At 41.3% G+C, this 25,724-nt stretch overlaps 1 protein-coding gene across 4 annotated transcripts in view; it reads left to right on the forward strand.

Annotated features, from left to right (window-relative positions):
• Nucleotides 1-6,543: 6,543 nt before the first annotated feature.
• Rrbp1 (ribosome binding protein 1) overlaps nt 6,544-25,724 on the forward strand; it is a 67,861-nt gene continuing 48,680 nt past the window's right edge. For 3 of the 4 annotated variants that reach the window (XM_076851489.2, XM_076851493.2, XM_076851491.2), the window contains exon 1: nt 6,544-6,825. The gene's annotated coding sequence lies outside the window, so the exon portion shown is untranslated. The remainder of the gene's footprint in view (nt 6,826-25,724) is intronic. The other variant, XM_076851490.2, reaches the window with a different exon arrangement.

The following is a 25,724-nucleotide window of genomic DNA, read 5'->3' on the forward strand; positions in this document are numbered from 1 at the left end:
TCTGGTCTAGATGACTACTATATTCAGTGGTGTGGTGGAGCTTATAAGAATTTATAAGAACTTATTATTACATTTTGGGAATTCATGGCAATGTGTTAAACACAACCAGTATTAAAAATTAAATCATATAAGCATATAATGAAGTAATTATATTTTTAAAAAGTTAATAAATCCTCAAAATCATTATTTCCTAATTATTTTACTCCATATCAAAGCTCTTGAAGTTATGTCTATTGTATGTCCGTGGCCAAGATAGTACACAGTGGTGTATGACTGCAAATTTCTTCCCATCTTTGCCTTCAGTAATTAGATAGTTTGAAATCAATGGGCTCTGATGGGAATATATAAACCACAGAAATTGGTAAATGCCCCAAATCAGGGAGTTCCCCCACTTTCCCTGCCCTCTTCAGATAGTTGTTAAGTATTTACAAGGCAAACATCAACTGCAGCTTGCCTGGAATTTTTCAATACCTCCCTAGTTTATGGTGCCTAATCCTCTGTTATGAAAACTGTCCTATCCATTCTGGTACTACTGATAAAGTAGTCTTTTGAAATGCAGATCAGATTGCATTTAGTCCCTGTGTAAAGCTCCCCTTTGGCTTCCCATTACCTCCCACAGGGCCTCCCTGATCTGGGACCTTCCTGCTACAGATCCCGTGTCTTTTCTCCCTCCTTCCTGTTCCCTGAACCAGCTGCTGATCTCCCCTTTGTCCCAGGAATTTTGTACTTCCTTTTCCTTATGCTGAGACAAGATCAGCTTCTCATCATTTAACTCTCAACTCAACCATTCCGTCCCCAGAGAGTCTTTCTCTGACCATCTTCTTCACACTCACTGCACTGCCCATTTCCCAATCCCTGGTCCTTCACTGTTACATGAGCCCCATCCACTTTTCCTTGCACCACTTTGACTCATCTTGCTTATTTATCAGTTGATTTGTCTACTGTCCCTCTCCCCACTACCATGTGAGTATGCTCCATCAAAGAAGATCCCTCACCTTGTTCATGGCTGTCTCCCCAGCTGCTAGAGCAGTAACTGACGCGTTGTGGGTACTCAGCTGTGTGTCTGTTGGATGAACAGATGCACTTTGCTTCTACCTTTTCCCCTCCCATTCATTTCTCAATCCCCTGTAATCTAGTGGCCACTTTACCACTCGCTGCATTCTCTAAAGTTGTTTCCCCCAGGTCTCTGGTGATTTCTGAGTTGCCACGTGTAACACTACTCCTATGTTTCTCTTGCTATATTTCCAGGCTACCTTTAATAGTGCTTATCCCTCCCCACCTCTTGAAACTCTCTGCCTTCTGTAAATCCCTCCTTTTCTGATTTGCTTGCCCATTACTCCCACTTAGACCTTGTGGTAGTTTACATCATGGATGCCATTTCTTTACTCCAGCCTGTATTTCCTCTCCTTGTAAATCTGAGCTCACCTGTATGACATGGTTTGGCTAAAAGAATGATATGGACACAACACAGTTCTGAGCCAAGACCTCAAGAGTCCTTGTATATTTCTGATCATTTTCCTCTGATTCAATCATTGTCATGAGAAGGGAATGTTCCCTCTAGCTTGCTGATCCCAAGAGGAGGGTGTAAGCCAAGAGTTAGGAGCAGGAGCAGGGCTTCTGAGGTTCCTCAGTCAAGCCCCATGCTAGAGGTGAATCCCCAGTCTACCCAGTGCCCAATGAGTGAGCCAGCCAAACTTGACCAAGCCTCAGCTGACTCACAGAAGCCTCAGCCCCGACAAGAAACCAGACTTGTATTAAACCACTAAGTTTTAGACTCTTCTGTTATGCAGCAAAGGCCGATTGATACAGGCTTTTTTGTGGATTTTCCTTTTTGTGGATTTTCCTTTTTCTGTCCAGTGCTCAAGCATCGGCTTTCTCCTGTCACCATCCACACGCAGCCCCCAGCTCTATATGTTGTGTATAAACATTGTTGTTCTTGGGGTTTGACCTTGCTTTGGCATGCTTAGGTTTCTAAATTCTTTTGCCAACCCTGATTTCAATATGAAACTTTGGATCTACAGAACAATACAGTCCTGAGCCTTAGAACATTTCAGTCAATGACACATCACACACATAAGAGTGGTCCCATAAGACTGTATCATCTAGTGACATCATAGCTGTCTTAGTTTATGTGAGTACATTCTGTAATCTTTGCACAACCCTTTTTATTTTCTTTTTGAGACAGAGTCTCACTAAATTGCCCAGGCTAGCCTCAAACTTGCCATCCTCCTGATGAATTGCTGGGATTACAGGTATGCACTACTATGCCCCATTTCTACTTATTCTTTTAAAACAATATTTGCAATTTGGTAGAGAAAGTAAAGTACTATCATGAATTAATAGACTATACTAGACAATTATTCTCATGTTTAATTTTTCCTAATAAGAATGCTTTGTTTTAAATGTACAACTAAAGTCTAATGCATCCTTTTTTTCAGTTAGGTGATTTAATCATAATTTTTCTTACAAACCAAATCCAGCCTTTCAAAGAGTATACAATTTGATGAGTATTGCTATAATCATGTGACCATTACTATAATCAAGATATGGAACATTTAATTTCTATCATTCCAAAAAAGTTCCCTTATTCCCCTTATGATCATCTCTGGGGAATAATTCTTCCTATCCTCTCCTTTGTCCCTGAGGTCTTTCCAGGTAGCTGTCCCACATGCATCACGCTGTTCCTCACCAGGGGCATACTTTGGACCTGGTTACCTTCAGTGTCTCCCTTGAGCCCCTGTTTATTCCCTCTTCCTTGTGTCTGAAGGAACCCCTCTGCCCAAAGCAGCTGTCCCATCTGGGTCCTCTCTTTCTTTTGTGTTTAAATCATCCATTCACACCAAAGAGCTCCTCAGTGGACTGCCATCTGGGAATGGAAAGGTCCTGTTTCCTAGGCTCGAGCCTGAAGCCTGACACTGGAGTCTGGGTCACAGACAGAATCTTCCTTGTGCTGCTGGTGAGCTGTGTGATTTAGCAGATTCTGGACTGTGGTGAAAGATCAGAGCTGAGGAGATGCCTCTTACTGCCCCCAACATCTAGTCCAGGGGATAACTATGGTTTTTCCCATCTACACCTTGGGAGAGCTGATGAGATTGTGCAGGGATAAAGATGGGACTCCACAGGTACAGCAGTGTGGCCATGAGGATAGACCGTAAGGTGGGATGTGAGGCTGACCAGCTCTGATAGAGCTTGGCTGAGGGAGGTCGGTTTCTCCACTCAAAAGGTGCCTGAGGAAGATGAAGCTGCAGGTGGGAGTCTCTAGCACATAGCTGGGGGTGGCAGAAGATGAGTGGGGAGGGATTTCGGTAAGCAAAGCTCAGAGGAGGCCACTCTTCCTTCTGTCCTGAATTGAACGTTGTGTTGAGGCTGAACCAAATATTAAATTAGGAGGAGGAACAGATAGGGAGCCTCTTTTTGTAATAAATACCACTTACTCCTAGAGACTTCATGATCCTATCATTCATTGGACAATATTTACAGAAATATTGTTTTGTGTTTAAATTACCCATTCACACCAGCTGCTGTGTCAGGCAGGTGCTGTGGCAGGCACTGGTTCCATGTGGAAGGCTTTAAGGTGCTCTCTCCCACACCCTCTGGCAGTCACCATTCTATCAAGAACTTCTTTCTGCAAGGCCTTCTCTGGCTGATAAGGAGTAGGGTGAGTTAAAGTCCCTTAACCAACAAGGACTGGGAGTGCAAAACAACCATGTCCTTATCCCTCTGGTGGGACATTTCTGAGGTGTGTTCTGTATCATTTCCCAGCATCTCCAGTGACACCAAGCCCTGGCAGCCTACAGAAGTTACTCTCTTGACGCAGGGTGTGGTGGCACATGCTGTAATCCCAGTTCTCTGGAGGCTGAGGCAGGAGGATTTGTGAGTTCAAAGACAGCCTCAGCAATTTAGGGAGGCCTAAAGCAATTTAGTGAGACATTGTCTCTAAATAAAAAAAATATAAAGGACTGGGGATATGGCTCAGTGGTTAAGTGCCCCTGGGTTCAATCACTGTTTAACCCCCGACCCTGCAAAAAAAGAAAAAAGAAAAAACAAAACAAGTGCATGATACTGTGTTCTTTACTGGCTCCTTCCTATCCTATTTATCCATCAGTGTTTCTTATAATCACCTCTAAATGAATTACAGTTGCCTTCCAGAGCTATCCACAGGTTATGCACCCACATACTCAACTGAAGATAAAAAACTTCAGAAAAAACCTGCATCTATACTAAATATCAATAGACTTTCCCCTCCTTGTTATTATTCCGTAAACAAAATGTATAACAACCACTTATATCATATTTGCATTTTATTAGATATTATAAGTAATCTAGAGATGATTTAACATGTATGGAAGGATGCATGTAGGAAATATGAATATACTATGCCATTTTAGATGAGACTTGAGCATCTTCAGATTTTTTTACATCTGTGAGTGGTGGTCCTGGATACCAAATCTCCTTTGAATAGTAAGAAACAATTGAAATTTTGAACCATATCCTTGTGCCAGGATCTGCTGGGAAAACAGTGAACAAAAGGAGGCTCCTACACGAGAACAGGCCCCTGGGCAGTTGGGTCTTTACTGGGTCTATGTATTACTCTGGGCTGCCTGCTCTATCCCAGTCTCTCAACAAACATCCATGAATGAATGAATTTCTTCCCTAAAACCCAGAAGAAAGTGACTGTCCTAAAATAAATACATCGATGTTCAGAGAGGTTAAATGGCTTATCTGTGGTAAAGTAAGACCAGTTGGTAGTAATTGCCAGCCAGAAGTTGGAATTCTTGAATTTATTTCAAGCCAGGGTTCACTGAAGAAAATGAGTGTAGAAAGCTGATCCAGGTTAATTCCCGTTGATTAATCATTAATGTGCTAAGGAACTGCTGAGATTGAAAATAGAAATGAATAGTTTAATTTCAACCTAACTCCTCTTTATTCCCTCATAAAGGTTTTTATTTTCAACTTCTAACAATAACTAGTATAGTACCAATGGCAAATGGTGGTGGTGTTTGTGGAGAAACTGTCTTAAAAAAGTAGGTATTAGGCAGGGAATTCTGCAACCACAAACATGAGAGGAGTGGTGTGGGCAGATAGACAGTCACAGCCCTTTTGGCCTCTTAGAAACTTAAATTTCAAAGAAACTGGCTTTGGCTCTAGTTTGAAGGGTTAGTTTTTGTTCTTTTTTTCTTCGGTGCCAGGGATTGAACTCTGGAGCACTCGACTACTGAGGCACATCTCTAGCCCTTTTTGTATTTTATTTAGAGACAGGGTCTCATTGAGTTGCTTAGGGCTTCGCTAAATTGCTGAGGCTGACTTTGAACTTGCAATCTTCCTGCCTCAGCCTCCTGAGTCACTGGGATTACAGACCTGCACCACTGCTGAAGGGTTAGTTTTTTGTTCTTGCAGTGTTACGGATCAAACTCAGGGCCTCATGCAACCTGGCAAGTCCCCTACCACTGAGCCACACACCCTGCCCTTTTTACATTGTATTCTAAGGGAGGGCCTTGCTAAATAGCCCAGGCAGGTCTCCAGCTTGGGATCCATCTGCCTCAGCCTCCTAGTAACTGGGATTACAGGCCTGCACCACTGGGTCTGGCTGATTAATTTTAAGAGACTGTTATAACGGTTAAAATCTAAGCCTACAGTTAACTTAATTAAATTTGGTTATGAAGACAGTGTTGGGTAATATCTGGAAGGAACACATGTAATGAGGAAGTGCCAATTGTTCAGTTTCCTGGAGTATAGGTGAATTTTCTTGGGTCAGAACCTTTCACCTTTCCCATTACCTGGAATAAAAAGTCCATAAAGTGGGTGATGAATTATTACTCTGGGGCTGTGGTTTAGGCCAGAACAAGAAAGACACACTGAGCCTTGGGTGCATCCTCTCTAAACAAAGGGTGTGTGATGTTCACAATGCTTTGTACACTTTCTGGGTTTTTCACCCCAATTTTCCCCTTTATTCAAGGAAATCTTTCTAGTGTTGACTGTAATCTCTTTGAAGATGATTACTTATCTTGAGTTGCCCCCCAGCAGAAGTTGTGTTCCCACCCAGAAACCCCAGGGGGCTCTGCTTTTCGGAAAGTTTAGTTGGGTTTGAATAAAGCAATTTCTTGAATTGCGCAATCCTGCTTAGGGTGACACCCACCGCCACCTAAGACCGGAGACGTCCAAAGGCGCAGGCCAGGGTCTGCTGGGATTCGAACCTTCCGCCTCCCGCCTAGGCGGAGCCCATTCCAAGTCAGCTACGGCAAGCAGCGCCCAGGCCCGGAATGGGCGGGGCTGGTCGGGGACCACCCCTAGCTGGGCGGAGCGCTCGGGTCCCGCTCCGCCCCCGCGCAGAGACCAGCGCTACGCGGCCCGCCCCTTCTCGGCCCCGCCCCCCGCGGCTCCCCGCAGCTCCTCCCCTCTCCCATTGGCCGAGGCGGAGACCCTCCTCTTTGTCCAATGGCCGCCGCCGCGGCTCGGCCATTCGCGTCCTTACTGGCCAGCGACCAGCAGAGTGGCGGGTAGCGGACCAATAAGGAGAGGCGGTTCGATGAATGGCTGGCCCGGGTGGGGAAGGCAGGAGGCGGCGATCCCGGCGGTGGGGGCCGTTCGCCAGCTCCGAGGCAGAAAGTGCCACGACTCCACACGCGCGCACGCAGCCAGCGAGCGGCCGGAGCGGACGGCGGACGGGGCGGACGGCGTCGGGGTCGCGGCGCCTGCAGCTGCTTGGGGGCGGCTTCTTGGTGGAGGCTCGGCCGGCTCCTCTCTCCCGGTTCCGCGGCGGCGGCGGCGGCGGCGGCGGCTCCGGCTCCTGTCCTCTTGCTCTCCCTCTCGCGTCTCCGCCTGCAGGTAAGAAACTTGGCTGGGCCCTGCAGCGGCAGCGGCGGCGGTAGCGGCGCGCGGGCCCGGCCGTCGGGGTGCCGGGGCCGGCCGCGCCGCGCCGCGAGTGACACGTCTCCTTGGCGGCCCCTCCCCCGGCGGCGCCGGCTCGCCCGCCGCCCGCCGTCACCGCGGCCGCGGCCCCTCGGGGTGGGACTCGGGTGGGGGGGCGTGTGCCAAGGCCCATTCCTATTCAGGGGCGGCGGCCGAGCGCGCCTAGCTGCGCGGACCCCACGTCCCTGGCAGTCTGGCGAGCTGTGGCGGCCCGGCGGCGCGACGTGGCGACCCCTCCCTCCCGGCCCGGCCGTCGGGCCGGCCCGCGCGCTCCTAAGTTGGGCGAAGAAAGTTGGCGGCGGGGCGGGGCGGCGCACAGCTGGCGGAGGAAGGGGTTAAGTTTCGGGAAGCCGCCGGATGACGTTGCCGGGCTGGAGTCCGGGCCGGAGGAGTGGGGGGGAGCTGGCGGAAGGCGGTGGAGGCCGTGGGGAGGAAGGCGGGATTGAATGGGCAACCTGAGGGCCGAGTGCGCCCGGTTGCGGGCCGCCGAGTAGCGGTGTCTTGGGGGATCCTGGAAGACTCGACGGGGCGGGCCCGGGCCGCAGGCGTGCTCTGCGGACGCCCCAGGGTGCTGTCCCGGGCGCGGACGTTCGGGCGGCCGTGGTGGCAACTTCCCGGAGTGCGGGACGAGGTTCCCTGCTCCCCCTGGCGGCGGGGCTGGGGCACCGTTTCCCCCGCGGGGCCGCGCGATGTCCGGCGCGAGGGCACCCGGCGGGGGTCGGGGCCACTCCGGGCCCAGCTCGGCCTGCCCCTCCCGCGGCCACTATGAATGGGTCGGCAGTGCCAGGCCCAAGCGGAAGCGGGCACCTCCGGCCCGGCGGGCCAAGTGCTCTGGCACCCAGCCCGCTGCCCGCCCCAGCCCGCCAGGCTCCCCTCCTGCGCTTTTGGTAGGGAGAGTGTTACTGTGGCCCGAGTTTCCACTGGGGCTCAGAGATGCTTTAGGGATCCCCTTTGCATTACAAATCACAAGGTGTGGCACTGTCTGGTGTCCATGCAACGTGGAGGTTAGGACCAGGTCATCTTTCTCGGGCTTGGGGTGAGGGGCCGTCTCAATTTCCTCGTCTGAAAAATGGGGCTCCTGATTCTCTGTACTTTAGAGAAAGCTGTGAAGGACCAGCACATGTAGGAAGTAGTCAACAAGTGTTGGCTTGTCCTTTTGGGATGCATTTTTAGGGATGTGCCGGACACAGGAGCAAGGTGGAGCCAGGCTTCTACTTGCCTACTGCAGACCACGCAGGCCTGCAGCCTGCAGAAGTCACAAGTTTGGATTCCACTTGCTAGACTACATATCTCTGGTCCCTTAACCTCTCTGAACCTGGGTTTCCTTATCTGTAGCCTGGAGATAGTACCACCCACTCACTATGGGGTCAGGGGAGCTGTGCAGGGAAGTGCTGGGACCTTGTGCAAACAGCAGGCAGTTTGGCAATAACTGCGTAGGTCAGAGGTCAGGAGAGACTGGAAGCACCAAGGAAATGAAACTTTGGAGGCTCTTGGAAGACTCCCACGTCTCTGTTTGCCCAGTTATTCACTCAGTGTGCTGAAATCTTCCTGGTTGCCAGTATCTGGATGGAATTTTCTGAAGTTTGGGGAAAGTGACCCAGTAGGGTCTCATATCCCAGGCTGAACAACTGCACATTTTACACGAGCCCTAAGCATTTGGGGGGCATTCTTCTACCTCCCTTCCACCTCCGTATACTATTCCAACTGCCCTTGTTTGTCTTAACTGCTCATTAATTGGATACCCCAAGAAATCTCAGTGATTCTGCAGCATGCTATCTAACTTTGGTGATGTCTTAATTTGTTTATGAACTTTCCAAAGGTCAGCCCGCTATGGTCTGCCAACTTGTTTCCCTTCCAGAAGTACCTTCCGGTTCTGAGGTCCTGGAGATGCCACTTCCTTCTTGATTTAAGTAGAGGAGGAGAGGTCAGGGCAGACCTCCTAGTAAGTTTCCCTTTGTATGGAACAGGGCAGACTTGGATAGCCAGGCAAACCCATATTATTGGGCTGCCTGGCCACACCCCAGAGGAGGGTAAGAAAGGAGTCCTGGGGTTTGGAAACAGAGGGTTTCCAGTGGGTAGGGCTATAGGCACTATGTTATAAGAGAACTTTACCCTTTTATACTTAGAAGTCTGCCTCTGACCATTTCAAAAGGAGATTAAGAAGTTAGAGCAGTACCATGGTATAAGGATATTTTTTGTTGATGGGAGAGTTTTAAATAAATCCTGAATCGAATCATTTGAGTAATTATGCTCTTTGCTGAAATGAGCCCTAACTCTACAGGCTGCAATAATTATATAGCACCAAACTCCGTTTAAATGGTTGAATGCAAATGATTTAATTGGAATATTGGTTTATTATGCAGCAGAATACCTTTTTAAAGTGTAAAATCCTGGATTCTTCTTACTCATTCTCTTATCGCTGGGAGCTTTAACTAATAGACAAATGACATAGAGTCAGAGACAACAATTCTTTTGAGATACCGGATTTTTTTGTTAAAATCTTGTTTCCAGAGGGAAAAATGGTCAGTCAGAATTATGAAGGTAGAGACTGTGCTTTCCTTCTGTATATCCCAGGCCTACAGTGGATAAGATCTAGTAAGTTTCCTTTGACACAGAGTGGTGCAGACCTGAATCACAGGACTCCTGATTTAGCTGAAGCCTGGAGGAGGCCATGATTGAGGGATGGCAAGAAAGGGATCTTGGAGTTTGGAGATAGAGGGTTTCCATAATTAATACTGATTAAGTGGAATAATCTACCATCTCTGGGTTAAAATATCCTCAGTAATTAATCCAGCTGTTTCATGGGATAAATGAAACTGAACACTACTTGATTTTTAAGGTTTACTGTTTATAATCAGATTTCATAACTTTAATGTACATTTAAGACTGACAACAACCTTATTTTTTAGGATAGGTATAGTTGTCACCCATTTGGTGGATGAGAATGGGGAGGCCCAGCAGATCAGGAGGTGTTTAGACTTGTTTTTGTTGCCAGTTTCTAGGTGACCTGGACTCTGCCTTCCAAACATTCTGTGGGGTTGTACAATTCTACCTTCTAGGGACAGTAATTATCCCAGAGACAACATAGAACTAGAAGACCAAAATTAAGTTTCACTGGCGAGAAGGTGGAGAGTCAGTTGAAAATGTAAAGTGGCAATGCAAGAAGGTACTTTGAATTTCATTTCTTTATGAAGCATCTCTCTTCTGGACCTTCAAATCTATACATACAAATGAGGGACTTCTAGTTCTTGTCTGAAGAAGTTGCTATGAAAAATGGTATTGTCTGGCACCATAGCCATATACAGCTATTTAAGTTTGACTTTAAAACAAGTAAAATGAGATAAATCAGTTTCTTAGCCACATTTCTAGTGCTCAGTAGTCACATATTAGTCAGTGTAGATTTAGATCATTTCCATCATCACAGAAAGTTCTGTCAGATAACATTGGTCTAGGGAAGCTGTTATTCTCTAGTTAAGTCTCTGTTCTCTTCATCATAGGGAAATATTTTGATGACCAGCCAGGTGAAATGCCCATTCTATAGATCAGTACAGTTGACTAGTGGCAGTTCATATGCTTTGACCTAATAAAATGTCACTTTTAATCACATTAGTCCTGACTCTGCATTGTAAACTACATAATGAGTGGGGAGTGGGGGGATATCAGTTTTTACCTAATAGCAACAGCATCTAAATGGCCAAATGTACCAAACATGGAAAATAAATAAGTATTAAGTAGAAATCATATGGCTTGTAAGGAAAGTAAATATTTAATTTTAAGTGGGCAAGCAAGGCCAGTTAGCATTATAGAATATTAACTCAGGGACTTCCTAAGAGACCATTTTTTTTTTTTTTTTAGGCAGACAAATTCTGAATGAGTCTCCCCAAACAGGCAAGAATACACCCAAGTTTAAAACCAGACAAAAGTGACTCTCCAATCTCTCTAGAATGCACAGCAACTTTAATGTTTTTTTTTTTTAAAGTCCTATAATTCCTTAAAGTCGTAAATTCTCAATTATTTTGGCAAGACTGGACTACCTGCTTGGTCATCAAACCTTACATCTTCCAACATATTGGAGTTTTCCTACCCCTGGGGCAGTAACGAATTTGCAGGCTCTTTCATACTCCATATGACTCCGAAAGGCTCAGTGGGATTTGAGAGGATCAGTATTTGGGAAGAGCTGTTGAATTCTTGGTTGTCCTAGTGGGTTCATCTTAGTACTCAGAATGACAGAACCAAAGATTAAACAAAGAATCTTCAGTGTTGGGCAACTAGTCAATCTCTTGTTGGTCAGAGGAGTGGCCCACTGAGATTGTGCCGGAAGTTATCAGCTATTTATAGTGATAATGAATATCATTTGCTGACTCAAAAGTCATACTAAAAGACCATCCTGATCCCAAACCTTTAATTCTGTACCCTACCTCTGGGCTAGTTATCAGCAGACAAGGTCTGTGTTAAGCTGTCTCAAGACAGGTTTGAGGCTGGTGCACTGTGTGGACTGAAATTGGCCTGCACATGACATTTGTGTGACAAACCCCATGTCATTAAACACCTTTTAAAAATGGGGGGATTTTTCCCCCATTAAAATATTTCATTTTACATGAGGAAGAAGCTAAAGCCCAGAAAGAGAAAAGTCATGTCTAAGGTCACATCACTTATTCCTGGTATCAGAACCCCCACTAGGGCTTATCTCTTGGAAAAAATATTTAGGGCCCTCTTGGAAAAGATGAGAATGTCTGGCCACATTATGTTGGTTTTTCTTGCATGAAAACTATGAACTGTGGTCACCCTCTGGGAAGAGCCTGTGCTCTCATGCACCAGCATTCTACCCTAGTTTATGTGATGTGCTGCGGTTTCAGCAGTCCTTGAGGGGACTGAAGAGCTTCTGGGAGCGGCCTGGCTCATCTCCAGCATGGGGCAGTGAGATAAGCCCTGGTTGGGGTTCTGATCCCAGGAATAAGTGGTGTGACCTTAGACATGACTTTTCTCTTTCTGGGCTTTAGTTTGTTTCTCATGTAAATGAAAGTAGGCCAGATGGCTCCATCTTTGAGGCTTCAAACCTTGGTTTAATTCCCTGCTCTCTCATGCCAGTGTCTTCAACATCAGCAAATCCCATCAGTTCCACCTTTAAAATAGAGCCCCCATTGGACTTCTTACCCTCTTTTGGTTCCACTGTCCAACCCCTTTCACCTCTTGCATGGATTGTTTTACTACCCTCTGAAGTGGTCTTCCAGTTTTTGCCCTCACCCCATGCCTTCTAATCTGTTCCAAAGCAGTCTTCTGTTAAAGAGCCTCCTTGGCCAGAGTCTTTATAGTGGTCTCCAGTGTCCCCACTTAGGCTCTGGCTGCCTACCATGTCCCTTGCTCCTCGGGCACACTTCTGACTCAGGCCTTTTTCATGTGCGGTTGCCTCTACCTGGGGATAACCAGATAACCACGTGACTGGCTCCCCCATCTCCCTCAGGTCTGTTGCCACTCTTTTTATTTTCACAATATCTTTATTTTGTTTATTATTATGTGGTACATAGTGCCTCACATGTGCAAGGCAAGTGCTCTGCCACTGAGCCACAACCCCAGCTTCTGTTGCCACTCTTTTTAAAGTGACAGCTATCTGTCTCTTTTCATGTCTTTCTCATCTCTGCATCACTTTCTGTTGATTATCACCACTTAATGTATCCCATATTTGACTTTGCTATGCTCCACCCCCAGTGGAGCAGTTCTACCAACATGGGGATATTATCTGTTTTGTTTCCTCAGGTGTCCCCAATATCTTCAACGGTGATGGCACCCAATAGATGCTGAGCTAATTGAAGAGACGATTTCCTAGTGCTCATATACTTTGGGTATATTATCATTTAGCCTGAAGTAGTCTGGATTCCTAGAGCATCAAATATAAACACAAAAACATATTCCAGAGCCAAGTGCAAGTGATTTTTGGATTACCTCCAGCCTGGCTCCAGTTGAGAAATTGACAAGAACGTTGTGGAGTGGCGCTGTCAAGCATGGACAGTCCCTGCTCTGGCAGCAGAGGCCGGAGGTTTAAGTGTGCCTTAGGGGAAGGCTTGGGTGCCTGCCCTCCCTCTCCTGGCTCCCTGAATCTCCTGGCCAGCATATTATATAGATCTCAGGGCTGCCTGTTTCTCCACAGCCCATCATCCATAGCACCTCAGCAGGGCTGGGCCCTCCCAGGTGCTTGTCCTAGTTCGGGGGAGGAGCACTGGCAGTCAGCATCCTGTGTTTCCCTGTGTGAATTATGAGCATGAGGTGGGGTTTGCAGAGTAACTGAGCATATCAGTGACGACACACTTAACCAGGAAACAAAACGTTATTTTTGGTTCTGAACAATGTGCTGGCTTGCTCTGAATAGAGGTGGATTTTGTGTTTCAGTGTTTCTCAGTGGTAGGAGGGAGAATTCTTTTCTTTTAGTTGGTATGGCATTTTCTTTTCTCTTGGTCAGACTAAGGAGTGAGAGGACTTGAGAGGTTATTCTGCTGCCTCTCCTCGCAGTGGGCTTCTTTACCCTCAGAGGGCTTTAGTGTGTAAGTTAGCAGAGATGGAAAAGCCTGGTCAAAGGCATGCTGGTCTTGTAGGTGAGAGTGGATTCCAGGCTAGCTGCCATTCTTCATTTCTCCTTCTCTCTTGCTTGTAGGCAAAGAATGGAAAAGAACATCCTAGATTCCTAGCCCTTTGTAATGACGGTTTGTGACCTACTCATTTTACATGGAAGTGTGACAGCCCCTTGTCCATACCTAGGTGTGGTGTTTTCTGGAATCTGTCCTTCAGTGATTAGAATGTACAGCTCAACTGTATCAAAGACAATTGAGTTTTCTATGAATAGGAATTGATGCAGCTTTATTTCTGTTGGATACATTCTTATTTTTGGTTCTTGATATTTATACTGTAGTATTTAGAAAAATCTTAATTTTCAAAAATTTTTTAATAATAAATGATTCAGGGAAGGAAGGAGCTAAAAAATAAATGAATTATTACAACTCTTCATGAAAAGTCTTATTAGGGACTTGTCAAGGAACTTCTGAAAAGTCAACTTTAGCCTTGACTCTGAAGCCCACTCTAAGTTGACTGTCATATGTAGCTTCTGTCTTAAGTTCCTGAGCCTTATGTTGTACAGTTTTATTTTTTAAGACTGTGAGGAGGATAGCACAGTAGGTGTGGCTCCTTGCTGTCCTGGACACATCAGGAGGTAACACCTGCCTGGTTTCTTTAATTCCTCTCTTTGGAGAGAACAGTATTGTGTATATGTAAGAGCTGGGAGGTAGCAGTAGAGACAAACTGTGACAGGTTCTTTAGGCCTTAAATTTACCTTTCCTTCAGGATCCATGAGATGCATTTTCCTGTCAGAGATGGCACACATACTTTTAAAAAAATATTTATTTTTTAGTTATAGGTGGACACAATATCTTTATTTATTTGTTTTTTTAATGTGGTGCTAAGGTTCGAACCCAGTGCCTCACACATGCTAGGCGAGTGTTATTTTTAACTCTTTACTGAAATAAATATATTTGAGTCTATAGCTCAATACATTTTTTACAGAGTATAAACCCTTGTTTAACCATCAGATCAAGAAGTCTATTATTTTTCTCTATAGCTCTTCTTGTGTCCCTGTGTCCCCTTTCACTTGCTGCCTGTTCCCAAGGACAACTGTTCTCCTATTTCTAATAGATTCTTTTTACCTTTGTAGGAATTCTATAGATGTGGAATCACGTGGCATATGCTTGTTTTTCCCTCAGCATATGTGTAAGATTTCATCCATGTATTTGGGATAGCTGTAGTTTATTCATTCATTCTTGTTGTTTATATTCCAGTATGTGAATATATCTCATTTTATCCATTTTACTCTGGATAGGTACTTGGATAGTTTCCAATTTGGGGCTGTTACAGATAATACTGGTCTTGCCTCTGACTTTTGGTGAACACATATTCATGTTTCCATTGGAGTGGAATTGCAGAGCCATGAGGAGGTGTATGCTCAGCTTTAGAAGATAGTGCCAGACTTTTCCCCCCAAAAATGCTTCTATTAATTTGTACTACCACCAGTAGTATATGAGAGTTTAGAGTGCATTGTGAAATGACTGACTTTAGGAAGGAAACAAAATTTGATAATAAGAATCAATTCCTTCATACCAGAGTTCTTTTGTCACAGAGATGGGAATGTCTGGCCAGCAGAATTTGTTAATCAAAGATGGGTCTTTGCAAAGGGCTGATAGGAGGGTCAGATTTAATGTCAGTGAGCAAATGTTATTTCTTCACCACAAATCCAAGTGGAAAGGAGCTCCTCATAAAAATTAAGTGAGGGAGTTGATTTGTGTTCTGATCTGATCCCTCTTGGTTTCTTAAAAACAAGGCAAACAACAGTTGGGTACCAGACCTTATTCAGCCCTGGCTCATACATTTCTAATTAGAAGATCCACCCCTTACATGAGTATGGTGGTGTGGGGATACACCTGCAGGATCTCCTACTTATCCACCTCCCACTCTTGGGATTAGGGTATAGTAGTTCTCCCATCTGTGGGAATATACTCCTGTGACTCCGGTGGATGCCTAAAACTGCAGGTAGTTCTGAACCCCATATATACAACGTTTTTTTCCTATACAATGTAATATGATAAAGTTGAATTTATGAATTGGGCACAGTATGAGATTAACAACAATAACATAACAGAGAAGAAGAGTTCCAACAATATCTGTAATAAAAATTATGTGAATGTGGTCTTTCTTGGTATCTTATTGTTCTGTACCCATTGTTTTTCTGTTGACAATGTGAGATGGTTCAATGCCTGCCTGACAAGATAAAGATAAGTAAATGATGTAGGCAGTGTGATATAGCATTAGGTCACATTGACCTTTTGATGATACATACTTTAGATTGTGGCTGACTGAGTACCTAAAACCTCAGAAAGGGAAACTGTGAATAGGAAGCACTTCACATATCCAGGTCTGAATTAGAAACTTGTCTTGCTGGCACAGCCAGCCTTCCTGTCACATAACAGTGATGTTTTCCCTTTTCTTTGAAGAGCTTGATTGGCTGGAATTTGGTTTGATTGTGAGTGGCAACAGTGCCAGCTATCAGTTAGCTTAAAGATTGAAGGGACACTGGGTTTCTGGTGAGGTAAGGCCTGGGTTGTCTACACCAGTCTTCTGATTTGGGATGGGCTGGGGCAAGTACTAGATAGAAGATCAAAAACACCTCCTGTAAAGCAAGGAATGGCCTGGAAGATACTGAAGAAGGATAAACACGACCCTGAGGGCCTTGGGTGAACTGTGCAAACTCTTAAGTTTTGAGGGAATCTCTCAGCACAAGGGGCAGAGATCAACATGGACAGCATAATAGGAGAGCCTTCTCCTAAGAGCTGGAACCACTAAGGACTTCAATACCTTTAGGAAGAAGGAAAGTCCTAAGTAAGTACTTCTGGGACTGGGAATGTAGCCCAGGGGTAGAGCGCTTGCTTGGCATTTGGGAGGCCCAAGTTTCAATCCCTAGCACTGCAAGATAAATAAGCAAATATGCAGATAGACCAGCAGTATACAGCAAATAAATACATAGAAAGGAAGGAAAGGAAAGAAGAAAGGAAGTACTTACCCTACCCAAGAGCCAGGTTGGGTGCAATGGCGTAGCCTGAGAAGTTGATATGAGAAGTTGTCCCTTATATAGATCACATGACCTGAGTACTGGGAAACAAGCTCATTTTAAAGTTATTTTATAATTGACCTGGACAGATAGTGCTCCTATGCCAGTCTCTGAGCAGGCAGGTCTATGAAGAACTGTACCTTTATGTAAGCTCGTTGAATTCCCAGTAAAAGTGTAACAGGAAAATGAACAGCCCATGCTCACAAAACACACAGAACTAGACAAAGGATGCAAAGTGCTGTCAGTGAGGAACATAGGAACAGATCTGTAAAAATATAAGATGGTGGTGTTGATGCATATTAAATACCACCACTTACTGAAAGTAATAGGCAAGGTTGAAAATACCCACAAGGAACAAGAAACTATAAAATGGTTTAGCATATTTTGAACACTGAACCAGGTCCAACATGTAAATATGAAAATGTCAATAATTGTAATAAAAATCTGACAAATGGCATTATCATCAGATTAGACAAAACTGAAGAGAAGACATGGACTGGAAGGTAGAACAGAAGAAAATATATAGTATTCATCTTTAAAAATCAAATAGATGGGCCTGGGGTTGTGGCTCAGCGGTAGAGCTCTTGCCTAGCATGTGTTAGGCACTGGGTTTGATTCTCAGAGCTGCATAGAAATAAAATAAAGGTTCATCAACAACTAACTAACTAAATAAATAAATAAATAAAATAGATGAATACTTTGTAAGACCAATAGAGATTCACAGAGAATGGACTGAGAAGTGTGTATAATTGGGGATCCAGGAGAGGATCTGGATCTCTTCAGTGGGTATCTAAAGAGATCATGACTGAGAATTTTTGCAAAATGGATAAGACATTCATCAAAAACTAAAACAAACCACCTAAAAACAGGTTTATATGTGGATAGGTTAGTGGTGTAATAATTAGAGGGAAAAATTCAACATGAAGGTGAAAAGGTCATTTTAAGACATAAACCAAGACAGTTACTATGGATCTTGGCTAAAGGACATTCTCAAGGATATTCTTGGAAGAAAGATGAGGCCAGATGGAAAAAAGTGAGTCTGCAGGCAATGAAGAGTAAAACTAGTTAATTTTTGAACAATCCTAAATAAGTGTAAATAAAATGAGATTATATACATGAAAACAGTAACATCTAAGTTGGAAAAGGTAATGAAATTTTATGGGGGAGGGTAAAATTTTTGTAACTGAAATTTGTGAACCTTGCATGTTGATTTTTAAAGATAATTACTAAAGAGTAGAAACAGTGAGTTACTTCTGTAATAGTGGGGTAGAGAATGGTGAATAAAACGTTTTAAATAATCAAGAAAGACAGACAGTAACCCAGGACAGGGAATAAAGTAGCACAAAACGCAGATTTAAACCCAAATATGTCAGCATTCTTATTAAATGTAAATGACCTAAATATTCCAGTTAAAATGTAAATATTTTGTTCATACTGGGTTTTAAAAACATTCAGCTCTGTGCTGTTTATGAAAGATGGTGAAAATAAAAGAATAGAAAAAGATACTACAGAAAAACTATTTAAAAAACCTGGTGTATCAATGTAATATCAAATATGCTTCAAGGCAAAACCCATTATGTAGAGAGAAGGTCACTTCATAATGATAATCATGCAATTTGAAGATTGTTAATTCTAAAGTTAAAATTGCTCAATCTCAATACATAAAGCATAAACTGACAATTTTCAAAAAATGGTCAAATCTATATTCATAGTAGAGAATTTTAGTAATCCTGTCAGCTAAACAGAGCAGTAGGAATGTAGTTTGTAATGATTTTTTTTTGGGGGGGTACCAGGGATTGAACTCAGGGGTGCTTAACCACTGAGCCTCATACCCAGCCCTCTTTGTATTTTATTTAGAGACAAGGTCTCGTTAAATTGCTGATAAATGACTTTGATCTTGGGATCCTCCTGCTTCAGCCTCCCAAGGCCCTGATATTAACAGGCATGTGCCACCATGCCTGGTTGGTATGTAATGATTTTTTTGTAAATAAAACACTATAGCCAGTGCATACTTCAGGTTAGCCATATCTGTAGCCTTTAAAGTAATTCTCAAGAAATAATAAAGGATTGAAATTGTACAGAGTAGATAGATCACTATTCAATTAAATCAGAAATATGAATAAAAGGAAAATCTCCATGTACTTAGAAATTTTAAATTGCTTCTAGTATTCATGTGTAGGTCAAAAAATAATAATGAGAAATAAAAATGTTGAAATGTATAGTATGTTAAAACTTGTAGCATGTAGCTAAAATATTATTTACCAGGTAATTTATGACTTTAAATGCATTCAGAAAGAGAAAAAAGATGAAAATTAATGAACTAAGCATTTATCTTGAGACATTACAAAAGGCAAAATAAACCTGTCAATAAGCAAGAAGTAAAATAAGGATTAATGAAACAGAAAACAAATATATAATAGGGAACCTCAACAAAACCATAATTTCACCCTTAGAAGAGATGAGTAATATTGACAAATCTCAAGCAAAATTGATCAAGAGAAAGACATAAATAACTAATATCAAGTGTGTAAAATGGGACTTCACTACAGATGATGTAGACATTAAAAAGATAAGTGGTTATTATGAAGAACTTGTGCTACATAAATTTTAAAATCAATATTAACATTTATTAAAATATCTAATAACTAGAGAGGAGTTATACATCATACATCAAAAACTTCCCTTTTACATCTCAACATGGCAGAAGTTTTGCAAATTCTTACAATATTAATAAGTTTCTAGAAAATGTAACTTATCAGTACTGAATCAAGAAGAGATAGAAAACTTGCATAGTCCTATAATTATTAAGGAAATTAGATCCTTCAAGTTTTCTCACACAGAAAATAGCAGCTCCAGATGACTTCACTGATTAGCTCTACTAGACTTTTAAAGAATAAGCATTTCAGTTGTTCACAAACTCTTCAAAAAAAGAAAAAAGAAACACTACACTATCTACTCATCTTGATATAAAACCTGATGAAAATAGGAGGGAAGAAAATTATCAAATCTTACTCTTAAAAATACAAACCAAATCAATTAGTATGGTGTATATAATGACATATCATATTTATCCTAGGAATGCAAACTTGGTTTAATATTTTAAATATGTTTATATTCATCTCCCATGCTAACAGATTACAGGAGTAGCTCAGCGTGATTATCAAATACAGAGAAAGTATTTGGTAAAATTAACCATGTATTTATGCAAACTAGGGATAAAAATGGACTTTTTTAAACTGATAAAGGATGTCTACAGAAAGCCTGTAGCAAACATCACACTGAAAAAAGGGATACATAAAATCCTGCCCTTAGATATCAGGAAGAACTGGTTGCCTAGCATCATCCTTTTTCCCTTTCTTTTTTGTTTTTCGTTCTTACTGGGGGTTGAACCCAGGAATACTTTGCCAACTGAATTATATTCCAGCCCTTTTTATTTTTTATTTTGAGGCAGGGTCTTGCTAAACTTAAAATCCTCCTGTTTACCTTCCATGTAGATAAAATTATGGTGTGCGCCTCTGTAGCCATCCGTCATTTCTCTTTAGTGCTGTGTTGGAGGTCCTACCCTGTCAAGAAGAGTGAAGCAGAGCATATCAAGAGTGGGAAGAAAAGAACAAAACAATGGTTCATATGCTAAGATGTATAGAAAACTTAAAAAAAGTCTTCAGATGTATTATTAGAATTAGTCAAGGTTGCTGGGGGGAAAATTTACCATACCTGAATCAAATACATTTCTTATACAAGTAACAAATTGAAAATGAAACGTAGAGACCTTTTGCAAGTGTGTAAAAACTGTGAAGAACCAAGAAATAACTCTCTGCAAAAATGGGTAAGACTTCATGGTGGACATTAATTTCTCCTTCAAGACAGTTGTGTTTTTCTTTGTAAATTTGGTCCTTATAAAATAAATTGCCCTGATATCAGCAGATACTGATGCCGATGTGAGGAGGCTAGCTGCATGCAGTGCAGGTCAAGTTCATCCCTGCTTTCTGAGAGGTGCATGTCAACTGCAATAAGCACTCTTGTTGTGGGCTGACACATCTTTATTCTTCATGTTTATTTGTAAAAGTCAGGATCCTTGATTCCTACCACATAGGCATGTTGTCTTCATAAGATGAAACTTGTAGATTTCTTAAAGCTCTCAGAAGATTTAGGTCTATTTAGATACCTACTTTTCCAAAGACTTCATAATTTTTTTTAAATTTTTTTTTCCTCAGGCATACAAATTGAATCTGAAATGGCTGATGAATAAGGCTTATAATAGAATACATTTTTATTTTTAGTGTTTCAACTCTTCTTTGAAATGAGTAGTATTGTTTCTTTAAAGTAGGAAGTCAGTTATTTCCATCCTATTAACACATGAAATAAGTGATTACAGAGCTGTCTTTAGTTACTGCATTTTCTCTTAGTTCCTCTGGGTTAAACAAAACAAAAACAAAAACAAATCCAAGATTACATTTAAAATTTTAGACCAGATACTCTGATTCCCTTTTAGAAATGAAAAAAGTTTTGCTGAGGTAGGGATAGCAAAGAGATTGCCAGAAACTGTAAGCTAAGTGAGAAGTGACTGGGGTGTAGCCTAAGCTGACCCTGGGATGGGGTAGGGTAATGACAACTACAGTCATTTTTGGCTTTAATACCCAGGGGGTAAGGGATTATCTGAAGTGGAAGTGGGAACTGAGCTTTCCTTCACATACCATTTAAGTCCCAAACCCTTGAAGGCCTACATCCTCAATGGAAGAGCAGACATTTATCCCATGATTAATAAGGGGAGAGGAGGATAGGTAAGCACTTACCTGCTTTGTTCTGAGGCAGGGAAGCAAAGTCTCCTGAGATTTTCTGTGCTACTGGGCCCAGTCCAGGGCCTAGCATATGATAGGTTAGTGCTCAACCACTGAACTATACCCCTACACCTTTTTATTTTATTTTAAGACAGGGTCTTTAAGTTGCCCACACTGACCGTGAACTTGTGATCCTCCTGCCTCAGCCTCCCGAGGAGCTGGGATTACAAGTGTGCATTACCATTCTGGGCTTAGTTAATTTTTTTTTTTTTTTTAAGGATTACTCAATGATAAAGTGGAAATAAACCGTAAAGGAAAAAAGGATAACACTTGAATAATCCAATAAGAGTGCAAAAAAGAATGGGAAAATATGTAAAGAAACTGTTATAAATAGGAAGTATAAAATGAGAGTATAAATGAGTCCAATTACATAGGAAACCACAATAGATGTTGGTGGATTAAACCTACCAGTTAAAAAGACAAATTGCCACTGGTCTTAAAATAAAACCCAGCTATATGCTATTTTTAAGAGCTCCACTTAAAACATAGGGACACAGAGGAGTTGCTAGTAAAAAATAGAAAAAGGTTCCAGGCCAATATTAACCCCAGAAATTTTGGTAGGGCTTTTAAGTAATCAAACAACTTTAAGGAAAATAAATTATTTTTAGGATAAATAGAGACATTGAAGAATAGAGGGAAGGTAACAGGCTCTTTACCAGGAAGATATAATAATTCTGATATTATGTTCACCTAACAAAATAGTCTCTAAACAAAGCACAATAGTGGGAAAGTTACGAGTTCTCAATAGCTGCTTGATTAGGTAGGCAAAAACCTAGTGATGTATACAAGATTATTAAGCTAGAACTAAGGATTCACACAGGACCTTATATTCTACAGAGTATACATATATTTATAAATATTGATCACAATCCTGGTTTGGAGGCACATGCCTATATTCCCATCTACCCAGGAGGTTGAGACAGGAGGATGGCAAGTTTGAGGCCAACCTGGGCAACTTAGAGAGATCCTGTTTCAAAATAAAAAGGACTGAGGATCTAACTCAGTGGTAGAGTGCTTGCCTAGTATGCACTAGGCCTTTGATTCAATACCAAGTGCTTGGACAAAAAACTGACTACAATGTAGTAAAAATCACCAAATATATAATCTAAATCAGAGTTCTTCAAACTATAAGCATTGGAGTCATTTTAGTTTGTTATATAACATCTTCTTTAATTTTTGATGACAGAGAAAAAAACAATAGTGCATTCCATCTACTAAGATTGAGTTGTTTCATGAGAATTTTATTTACTTGGTTTTCTCTCCATATGTATGTGTGTATATTAGTATGTATGTATGTATCTGTGTCCATGTCCTAGGATACACAATAATTATTTATTTTTTTGGTTAAAAATCTGAAAGCTTATAATACAGTTAAATTAGGATTTATCAGCCATACTTCAGACTCATCCTATGTGTTAGGAAAGTTAAGCACTGCCTAGTCACAGGTCAAAGAAGAAACACATGGGAGCTAGATAATAAAACCAAATAGTTATGAAAATGCTGTTCATTGATGCCTGTAGGATGAAGCTACAGCAGTACTTATGAGGAAAATGTATTGCCTTAAATATTTGCTATAAGAAAAGAGGAATGAAAATTGATAAATGTTCATGTCAAGAAATTGGAGAGAACAGAATGGAAGATCAAAGAAATAGTGAAAATTAATTGGGTCTAGAATCATCATTGAAATTGAATCAGCACTCTACCTGAGTTCTATACTATTCTACTCCCTACTCCAAGAAAATATCTCCAGACATCCATCCTGACAGTTTTATTATACCCCATAGTCTTCCAAACCTACAAAGAGCAAATAACCATAATTTCATACAAACTTTTCCAAAAAACAGAGGAAGGGAATAATCCTTAGTTCATTCTATGAGAATTGAGTGACCCTGATTCCAAGATCAGAGAACAACCTGAGAATGATCTCTGATTTTTCTACTTAGAACACACAGAAATTCCACGTAAAAATATAAATATACCAAATCTAGAGATAGTATTTAAAAAAAAACACCCAACCTTTTGAGGACTCCTTTATGCCATAGAAATCGTCTTTTTGAGTTAACAGAATATGTATGATAATAATCCCCCCTTATGGTTTCACTTTCCACTGTTTTTGTTATAGGTAAGTATGGCCCAAAAATATTAAATGGAAAATTATAGAAATAATTCATAATGGGGACAAGAAAGATGGTGGAATGAGATGAACATCATTACTCTAGATACATGTATGACTACACATATGGTGCGACGTTTCATTGTGTACAACCAGAGAAATGAAAACGTGTGCTGCAGTTGTGTACAGTGAATCAAAATGCATTCTGCTGTCATATATACCTAATCAGAATAAATAAATAAATTTTAAAAAAGAAGCAATTCATAAACTTTAAATTGTTTGCTATTCTGAGTAGTGTGATAAAATCTCATGAAATATTATGTCTAGATTTGGTTCCTTCATATATTTATGTGGACTTTTTGTGTGTTCTAAAGTAGAAAAATCAGAGGTCATTCTCAGGTTGTTTTCTAAGGTTGGTATCAGGATCACTCAGTTATCTTAGAATAAGCTAAGGATTATCCTCTTACACATCATACTCAGGACATAACTCCCTTCATCCAGTGTATCCAGACTATATGTGCTACCTGCCCATTAGTCTGTGTCATCAGACTAAGTCTATCATGGTATCGCACAAGTAAAACTTATTTTGTTTAACAATGGCCTAAAACACAAGTAGGGACGTATTATAGTGTATTATTATAATTGTCTTATTTTATTGTTGTCAATTTTTGCTCTGTCTAATTTACAAACTTTTTTTCATGATAAATATGTACAAATAGGAAAAAACATAATATATACATATAGGATTTGGCACTGTTTGATTTCAGGCTTCCACTGGAGTCTTGGAATATATCCCTAGCTGATAAGGAGGGGGGGTACCTTATTATAATTCAATACATTTCAGATTAAAAGAGAAAATGTCAAGTGATAATGAAAAAGAATTTGCAAAAATTTACAACTCAGTTGCTTAAAAACAGGTAACCAAAAAGGTAAGATACACTACTTAACCTGAGAAAAACTTGCAGTCAGTATAACATGTGATAGTGAAACATAGAAGGAAAAACTTAGAAATGCATGGGAAAGCCTCCCCTCACTGACCCCTCAGCCCTGCATGGGCGCTCCCCACCAACTCTGCTAAGATGGGAAGAGATGAGATAATCCAGTTTAGGAAGCAAGAAACAATACTGTCTTGTTTTCCACACATGATTTTTTTTTTTTTTAAACAAAGAGAATCTGCAAACTCCTAGATTTGACAAGAGCTTAGCATAATAAAAGCTGGGTAAATAATACCTATGCAAACTTGTAGAACATTGCGGGTTGTCTATAGCTAGAAAATAGAAAAAGTGAATTACAAAAGATACTTTTCTGCCAGCACATTTAAAAGCAGTAGTAATCTTAATAGCAACAACAAAAATTACGAGTTTATAGAAAAAAATCATAAAAGCTTTCTGAAAGTATGAGAAAACATTTAAATCAATGTAGTGCTGTAACATACAGTGTTCATTGACAGGAAGTTCCCATGGTTACAAATGTCAGTCCTCTCTGTGTTTATCTGTAAATTCAGTGTGATTTAAATAAAAAAGTCCCAGTGGATATTCTGGAAGGAATGCATAGGCTAAAATTGTGGTATTGGCACAGGGCACAAATAAATGAATATACTCTTGAAACAAAGTATAGAATCCAGAAACAGGTCTACTCATTGGAACAGAGGAATGGAAGGAAGAGACCAGATAGGGGCTGAGGATGTGGCCCAGTGGTTAAGCCCTGGGTTCAATCAAAGTAAAAAATAAAAAAAGAGACCAGTCAGGGAATGGTGCTGGTCATTGAACTAATGGGGATAAGTTCTATCACTCTTTTTTGTTGTCTATCAAAGTCAATACCCAGTGATTGTGAAATCCTAACTACAAAAAGCATTACTGATGTTTTTAGGAGAAAGTAAAATTTTACTATTTTAAATAGTAAAATGACTTTTGTTGCAGTGGTTGCCTCCAGAAAGGGACCTTGGGTAGCAAGGAGGGGGGGATGAGAGAGAATTTTTACTCTGCGGTAATTTTTATATACAATATCTCATCAATATGGCAAATTTTTATATACAATATCTCATCAATATGGCAAACTCTTAGAGGATTTGATAAATGTAGGTAGTGGGTAAATGGACATTCATATTTTTCTTTCTTTTTTAAAAAATTTTTTATTTGTTTTAATTAGTTACACATGACAGCACCATGACCTTGACATATCATACTTTTGAATCAGATGGAATATGATTTCTCATTTTTCT

Source organism: Callospermophilus lateralis, chromosome 3, assembly GCF_048772815.1.
Source record: "Callospermophilus lateralis isolate mCalLat2 chromosome 3, mCalLat2.hap1, whole genome shotgun sequence".
Classification (NCBI taxonomy): domain Eukaryota; kingdom Metazoa; phylum Chordata; class Mammalia; order Rodentia; family Sciuridae; genus Callospermophilus; species Callospermophilus lateralis.